Source organism: Gymnogyps californianus, chromosome 4 (assembly GCF_018139145.2).
Source record: "Gymnogyps californianus isolate 813 chromosome 4, ASM1813914v2, whole genome shotgun sequence".
NCBI classification, from domain to species: Eukaryota; Metazoa; Chordata; class Aves; order Accipitriformes; family Cathartidae; genus Gymnogyps; species Gymnogyps californianus.
Window position 1 is genome coordinate 48,421,522 of NC_059474.1, and position 8,732 is coordinate 48,430,253.

The following is an 8,732-nucleotide window of genomic DNA, read 5'->3' on the forward strand; positions in this document are numbered from 1 at the left end:
CTGGAGTGTCGTGGTTTAAGCCCAGCCAGTTTAACCAGCTTAACCTCATGACCAGTGATGTAATCATATCATAAGTTGACATTACCCAGTACAGCAAAATGATAATTCTGATCCCTCTCCTAAAGCTGATAAACATCACCGCAGGGAATACATAGTGCATATAAGAACTTACATAACACTACCATGTGAACAAATGAACCAACATTGTGACCAGCAACTATTTAACTAATGTAAGAAATATGTATAACAAATTTGTTTTAACATGCTCTGGCCAGATCTGTCGTTATCTCAACCCTTCGTGCCCCACATTGGGTGCGAAAAAGGACTGTCGTGGTTTAAGCCCAGCCAGCAACTAAGCACCACACGGCCGCTTGCTCACTCCCCCCCGCCCCAGGTGGGATGGGGAGATAATCAGAAGAAAAAGGTAAAACCTCGTGGGTTGAGATAAGGACAGTTTAATAGGACAACACAAGGAGAGAAGTAGTAATAATAACAATAATACTGATAAAAGAACGTATAAAGCAAGTGATGCACAAGGCAATTGCTCACCACCGGGAACCCAATGCTCAGCCTGTTCCCCAGCCACGATCCCTCCTCCCCCCAGCCAGCTCCCCCAGTTATGTATTGAGCATGATGTCATACGGTATCAAATATCACCTCAGCTAGTTCGAGTCAGCTGTCCTGGCTGTGCACCCTCCCAGCATCTTGTGAAAATTAACTCTATCCCAACCGAACCCAGGACATGGGGTTAATCAACGCTTTCTTTTAACAAGTCTGAATGAAATGTTCTTTCCATAGCCCTTGTAGAGATGACATAAAAGTACACAACAATATTAATAATAGGGAAAGTCAATATAGTCTTTCCACAAGAAAAATATCATAAAGTAGCATGGTCTTCATAGGAACCACACAAAATCTGGAGTTTGTATTTTGCAGGTCTCTGGTGTTACCATTGTAGAGCTCAGCCTGCAGCCCCAGACATGACCAGTGGACATGTGTTGGCTGGCCTAGAAAGGGGAAAAGGGTATATAAGTGCCCTCCCTTAAAACAGCTCTCTTTTAAAGGAGCAGTTGAGTATAGTGCATCTGAAGCTAAGGAAACCAGGGCTCCAATCTACAAGATAATCAGTGATCTACCCATTCATATGCTAAATAGAAAACAGGAAATGCCCAACTGGATGCTGCAGTCATCTATATATTTCTTCAGGAGTGGGTCTGATGTTGTAGCTTTCTCTACTGTGTTATCACAGATACATACCTTGTCTGTAGCCTATGCAGAAAAAATGCCACTCAACAGCTCTTTTACCAAAAAAAAAGAACCACAAAGGACAGCTATTAGCAAGTTTAAACTTTTTATCAAGCACTGAAATACCATGGATGTTCTTCAGATCCTTCTGCTTCCTGTGCAGCACTGCCTCTGATGAGTACAAGCTCTCACTTACGATGTCTGAATTTTCTTCACAGGTTAAGGGCATAAGTTAGTGAAAAACAGACATGTTAGAAATCCTCCAAAGTTACGACACCATAGAATTTTTGCGTGCCTTTGTGTCACTAGCACAGCTCCTGAGTCTTACCTCTACGTAGACAAAATGGAAATAATAATTCCCTCTCTCAGCAGTGTAGCAGGGGAAACTGGTAACTCCCTTGCAGACTACGAAGTCCTCAGATATTGTAGCAGCAAGGTTCTTACAGGTATACTGATAGGCAAACCAATACATTCAAAACATATAAAAAACATTATCTTATATGGTCAATTATAAATTTAAAAAGATTAAGCAATACAGTCAGTGTGCTCCCGATGGCCCTTAGTTTTGCTACACTTACTCAAGTAAAGTAATCATATATTTTTACTTGCTGAAGCTACTTGCACTGTAAAGTTCTATCTTCATTAGGATAACAGTAGCAAAATCAGACCTGGCAGCTCTATTTTCCTTTAAATCTTCCTGCCCTAGTGTAACTACAATAGCACTGAAAATTAAAAGGAGACAAGGGAGGAATACAGACGTAAAGAGCAGGAGCAGACATTATTATTGTCAGTGAGAATTAGCCAGTCAATCTTTCTGACCACAAAGCAATTTAATTTGGCCTTTTACTGCATCCATTTTCTCTGAATAATTTTAATTATGTCAGACTTCTTGTGCCTTTGGGCTGGAAGTCTGCAGGACATTGTCCAAGTCTTTAACCCAAGGTCCTGCATCCGCCTCTCTGGTGGAAGCAGCCGGAGTCCTGACGCTTCTCAAACGCACAGGTGATAATCTGACAAGCGTTCTTCCTCTCTCTGTGAAATGTGCCATAGCATTAAAGGCCTGAGTTACTGCTCAGCACTTAACAGCTGTTGGCTTTTCCTGACAGCATTAATACAAGATTAGACATAGAGATGTTTCGAGAGTGAGAGATGTTTAGTGAAACTGCAGGTCTGCGAGGTTTCTATCAAAGGTGTTTATTCAACCAGAGCTCACATCTGCAAGACTTTAAAAGGAGAATTTATCTATATACAAAAGATACCAGTAGCTTGAGCCATTTACACACAAAATGACTCCACTTGATGTGAAAAGGTTTGCATTTTCTGACTCCCCTTACAGGAAGTCTAATCTGCTGTCACCAACACATACAAGCTTTGTCTGTTTGAAAAGTTCATTGTCTGTTACTATGACCGAGCACAACACCGAGACAGCTGTGTCTCGTTCCTGTGTGTTCCAATGCTTTGCCTTAAAATCACATCAAGTACTATTAACAAAAAAAGGCAGCTTAAAAAATAAAGCTTAAAATAACTTTAAAAAAGAAAGGAGCCTTTTTTTTTCCTTTCTTCTTTTTCTTTTTGGATATCTACCTCCATCTGCTGCTTCTAAGTCTAATGCTCAGGAATAAATTAACCAGTCAAGAATACATGTATTCTTCATAAATGGCTATATAAATCAAGTAGTTGTGAATTTATTCATCTTAGTCTCTCCCTTCTTTTGCCCCAGTTTTGCAGTCTGTTCCTTCAACATCTATGTTTACTTCTGTATATATTAATTTTATCCAATTCAAGTTCCCTAGTAATATGCCTGAGAGCAAGAATCTATTAAGTGAAGCTTGCATACCTCCTTATCCTGACAGCATCTTCTTTAACTACTTACAAATCAGGATCAAGATGTAAAAGTGAGAGGACGAATTTGATGACAACATGGATTTCTATCTGATTTCCATGACACCACATTTTATGGATGTTACTATGTTCAATGCATTAAGAATGCATTATTGCAAACTTAGCTGCTCTCTTCTGGAAACACGGTAGGAAACCACTGAATACAGTTCCAGTAAAATAAGAAATCTTTTGTTTTCATATAATTAGACTTTGTACAGGAATGAATGATGAAGAAACGGTCAAGCTAAATTTTAAGCTGGTATTTCAATAGGACAACTTGTGGTCCCAGATGTGGTTAAAAACAGTTATTTTGTAATCTATTGGAATATAGCCCCTTATCTCTGTGTAGTGGGGACCAAGCTGCTGTGTTAATCACTGAATAATGACAGCTCCTTTTAAGAAAAATAAAAAAGAAATGTATATTTTTATATTTTTATGCTGAAAAAGTTTTTCCATTTAAATAAAGTTAATAAATATTTAAATTCAGTCACTTAATTAAAGACTATATCATAGTACAGATGCAAAAGGAAAGGGGGGGAAAGATACATTAGCATCCTCAGTTTTGGTATTTCCTGAGTTATCTGCTTAGCTATTCAAACTGAGTATTAGTTTAACCGTTGTTTTTTGTTTAGAAAAAAAAATCAGATGGTCAAGAAATACACCTGAATCTGTCTTTCCAGAAATGACTGAGAGGTACAAAAAGATAATTTTAGAAGGAGCAACCCAAGTCCTTCAGCTCTTGCAGGAGCAGCTGTGGAATAATCCAAGGATAGTGGTAGAGGACTGCCAACATGAATTAAGTTAATTAAGGTGAGTTGTTAAATCCTTCCCAGTTAGACTGGCAATGTCATGGTTTGAACAGATTGTTCTCTGAGAACGAATGTAATTTACTCGAAATAATACAGGTGAGGAGAACAAAAGGCTGAAGTCCTACTGTGTATTTCTTTGCAGTGGTGGGTGGCTGTTGTTGCAGTTACTCCAGAGCGATTTTAAGCTGGTTCGTGTGCATTTGGGCCTCCGAGTAGCTGAGGTGGGACAGCATGCATTGTGGGCTACAAACTCAGCAAGGAACCCACCCAGCTTTTTCTGTGCTTAGACTACACTGAATGTTTTCCCAATACAGCAACACTGCTCTCACCATCTGATATAGCAAAGGTCAAGCCCACATCAGACATGTCTATACTGGGTGACTTGCAGTGAAGGCATGGGACCCCGGCACATCTAACCCTAAGGCATGAAGTTGATTATATTTCTGGTTTTATTTCCAGATAAGCAAAAAAAGAACAGTATATTTTGGCAGGACAGGCATAGCCCTGCAAAATATGGTACATTGTAATAGATTGTTTCATATGAACTGGGAGGAAAATGTGAGAAGATTAATTTTTAATGTTTGTGCTTAACCATGTCTGGGAGAGTGACCCACAGGTAGAAGATCTTATTGTTTAAAATTGAAGAAGCTACTTGACCCATTGACTATGTTACTGTGCTAAACCAATGTGTATGCAAAATCCAAGAGCCAGGTGCACTTGGAGCTAGATGTCTAATTCCCACTGATGTCAAGAACAGGAATAGTCATTTATGAGCGGAGACCCTATCAACCAACACCAAAAATCACTTTCTACAGGAATGTACACCAACTTGGGCATTTTGTCATGGCATTAAGTCTCCTTTCAAGTATAACTTTTGACTTTGGGAAGGAATACCAAAGCAAGCAGAACACCATTTCTCTCCAGTAAGGGGTTTTATATATTTTGACTTAAGGCGAGTTATGGCATACAATTTTAGAATTTTAATCTATGTGTCATTTGTTCAGAGGAAATCCTGAATCCAATCTTACAAACCCTAGTGTCGTGGTTTAACCCCAGCCAGCAGCTAAGCACCACGCAGCCGCTCGCTCACTGCCCCCCCACCCCTGGGATGGGGGAGAGAATCAGGGAAAATAAAAACAAAACCTCGTGAGTTGAGATAAAGACAGTTTAATAGGACAGAAAGGAATGAAAAACAATAATAATAATAATAATATGACAATAGTAATACTAAAAGAATTAAACTATACAAAGCAAGTGGTACACAATGCAATTGTTCACCACTCGTTGACCGATGCCCAGTTAGTTCCCGAGCTGCGATCCGCCCCTCCCAGCCAGCTCCCCCAGTTTATATACTGGGCATGATGTCATATGGTATGGAATAGCTCTTTGGCCAGTTTGGGTCAGCTGTCCTGGCGGTGTCCCCTCCCAGTTTCTTGTGCCCCTCCAGCCTTCTTGCTGGCTGGGCATGAGAAGCTGAAAAATCCTTGACTTAGCATAAACCCTACTTAGCAACAACTAAAAACATCAGTGTGTTATCAACATTATTTTCCTACTAAATCCAAAACACAGCACTATACCAGCTACTAGGAAGAAAATTAACTCTGTCCTAGCCGAAACCAGGACACCTAGCTACATGAATAAAATAAACCACTTCTGGAAGTTGTTTATATGCATATGAGCTAGCCATCCGAAAAACTCATCATACCTGGCTGCTTTCTGAATATAACATCTTTCTTGCAGATTGGAATTACATTGCATCGTGGTGCTTGTTTTAAAAAGCTTTTTTTTAAGGTTCTGGGCACGGCTGAGATTAACATACATTTGGGCAGCAGAATTAAATGTTACCTCTAAGTTTATTTTAGCCAAATTAATACAATTGCTGGGATTATTTATTTTTCTCAATGCTCCATGTATACTTGAGAGAGAAAGAGCAACTTCACCTTCAAACATACATTTCCTTGTCCAATTCATACTTGTGATATATTCACCAGTTATTAATTAAAAAGCAGATGTTAATGCTCATTTTCATGCCATAAAATCTTCTGCTTTTTGTCCTCAATAAGCCTCCATATTTTTTTTGTAAAGGAAGACTCTTAAAAACCTTTATATTTGTACTCAGAGCCCTACATTCATATTTAGGCATAAATCCCATTCACCTCAGTGGGTCTCGATGGGATTTTTGCCTGAGGTAACAATAGAAGATGCAGATCTGATGTTCATGCGTTTTGACAAAAACATCTTCACACATTCAGTGCTGACAGTATTGATCTTTTTTTTTTCCCCACATCCTACCAACTCAGTGCATTGAATATTTAATTATACAGGTGATATGAGGCCCCATTATCTGACTCATATAAAAAACATAATAATTTAAACCAAATCTTCTTCCTTCTCTATAGTGTATGCAAGGCTGGGAAATTGATCTAAATGAATACAATGTCTTTCAAAAAATCCTATATACATCAGTGGTAACGTAAAAGAAGCTAGAATAAAGTGGACATTTTAAAAAAAAGAACCAGTTTCTTAATTTTAAAATATTCTGCTGCCACCTTCTGGAGTTTAATAAAATGTGCATCTCAGTTGCAGTTGTTTGTAACATGGACATAATTTAGCCTTCAACAGCAATTGCTAATATTATTACAGAGAAAGAATACATACATTTCTTCTTTATTACTTTTTAAATTCTAAACAAGTATGTCCAATTTCACCTTCCACAGAGAGATGGAATAGCACAGATTCAAATTTAAGGCTTTCTTATGTGAATAAAATAGAGGAAAAAAAATTGTGTCAAGCATAACTCTCAACAAACGCCACAAATAATCAGCAGATCAAGCATTATTTGGTCATAAAGAAATATAAGTAAACAAAACAAGGAGCTGCTCACAGATAATACATAAATATCAATTAATTATTCACAATGAACTGTTAATTTAAATCCAAGGTTACTTGTTAGAACTTGGGGCCTCTTTCCCCCAGGTGTGTTGTGGCCTTTGCGTAACTGCACTGCTTTTAAAATATAACTCTACATAAATAAACAAGAGGCAAACAAGTCCTAAGGCTCTGGGCTTTGTCCTATATATTCTCTCCCTGTTTCTGTCAGAGAGATTTTCTTCTACACAACATGCAAAAATGTAATGCATTTTGGGGAAGATTAATATATGCAAATATAACACCAGTACAGAGAGCATGTCAGAAGTTCTCTATTATCACTAACACAACTGCGCTAGTCTTATTTTAGAAAAGGAGCGATCAGAAGCATTTAAACTGGAGAAAGAATAGAAATATCCGTATCTGTACGTGGTCCTGAAGTCGACAGTTTTCGTTTGATGCAGGAGATCAATATTCCCAGAGCATCCTGGGGTTTGGCCGCCTCCATCACGGCTCATACAGCGGACAGATGACCTCTAGGACAGCCAGCTCTGCAGGGACGTGTGCTGCTTGGCGAGGTATCTGGTCAGCTGGGGGTTGGTGCTCGCCAGGTGTGTTGCACAACCACCTTTTGGGGAAACAAAAATCGGAGTATTAGGAGGTGCAAGCACCAGGTGATTTACTTCTACGCCACTATCATTCCTTCATCTCTAAACTTTCATTTAAATTAATGCACAGATGCTATGAGATTTTTTTCCAGAAAGCACTAAAATGAGTTTGTTCCTTATGGAAAGTGTTGTCTATGTCAGCACTGAAATCCCAAGTGGGAAGTTTTGGACAATTACTGGACTGTAAGAGTGGGGTTGATGAACCTGTGTCAGTCCTGTCTTCTGCTGCAATGGCACGCCCTGAGTGGCATACATATATATATATGTATGTGCGTGTATCTTGTGGGAACAGGTATGTGGGTTATATGTAGGATATGGGTATAAATAATAAATCCTGTCGACTTCAGCTGGTTTCTGCAAAGCATGGGTGAAGTCTGACTTTGGCCTAGGTACGAAAGCTGCTCAGCGGTGACAGAAGGCCTCAATTTTGATGCACAGACGCGTCTGTCGTCTGCTGTACCCTAACGTCTGTGCGTGTAGTTACGGACAACGGAGGGCCCCGAGGTTTGGGGTGAGAGGCGGGAGCTCAGAGGTGTACAGCTCAAGGTCAGAGCGCAACGACTGCCGGTGCCCACCAGCCTCCAGCCGCGGCCTGAAGGCGCAGGCGCTCCGCCGGCAGCTCCCGGACCGCCGCCGCTGCCCGCCCTTTATCCGATCTCTCCTGCGCGGCGGCGTTGCCGGGCGACGGGCAGTGCTGCGGAGGGCGGGGCGGCGGCGGCGGCGGCGGGGCCGGGGCTCTCGGAGGGCCGGCCGGCCGGCGCCGGAGGCGCTGCCAGGCGGGAGGGAGAAGCTGCCGCCATGTCGGGGGAAGGCGCCGGCAGCCGGGCGGTGGGGCGGCCCAGCGCGTTGCAGGTGAGCGGGGGCGGCGGCGGGCGCTGCCTGTGGGGCCGGGAAACGGCGTCGGTGGCGTTTGTCTGCGAACAGGCTTCTGCGACTGCGAATACAGTCATTTGCCGTTAAAGACAACAACACGCAAAAAAGCCGGTTTGCTATCGGAATGAAAAGCGGGAGGCAGGTTTCCTTCTGTGTGGGCACTAGAAGCTGCTCCCCGTGCCTAACCTGGGAAACAGTCGCTCTAAGACGTGAACAGCCTGACTTCCCTGCTCCTCATAGTCCTGCAAAAATGGCTCTGGCTAAAGGACCAGCAGTGGCCGACAGCAGGTGCCTCGGGAAGAGCGTAAGACCCACGTCAAGCAACCTGCTCTCAAGCCTTCAGTGGTTTGTGGTTAAGGGTCTTCCAATCTGGAGATACTGCTGCGTT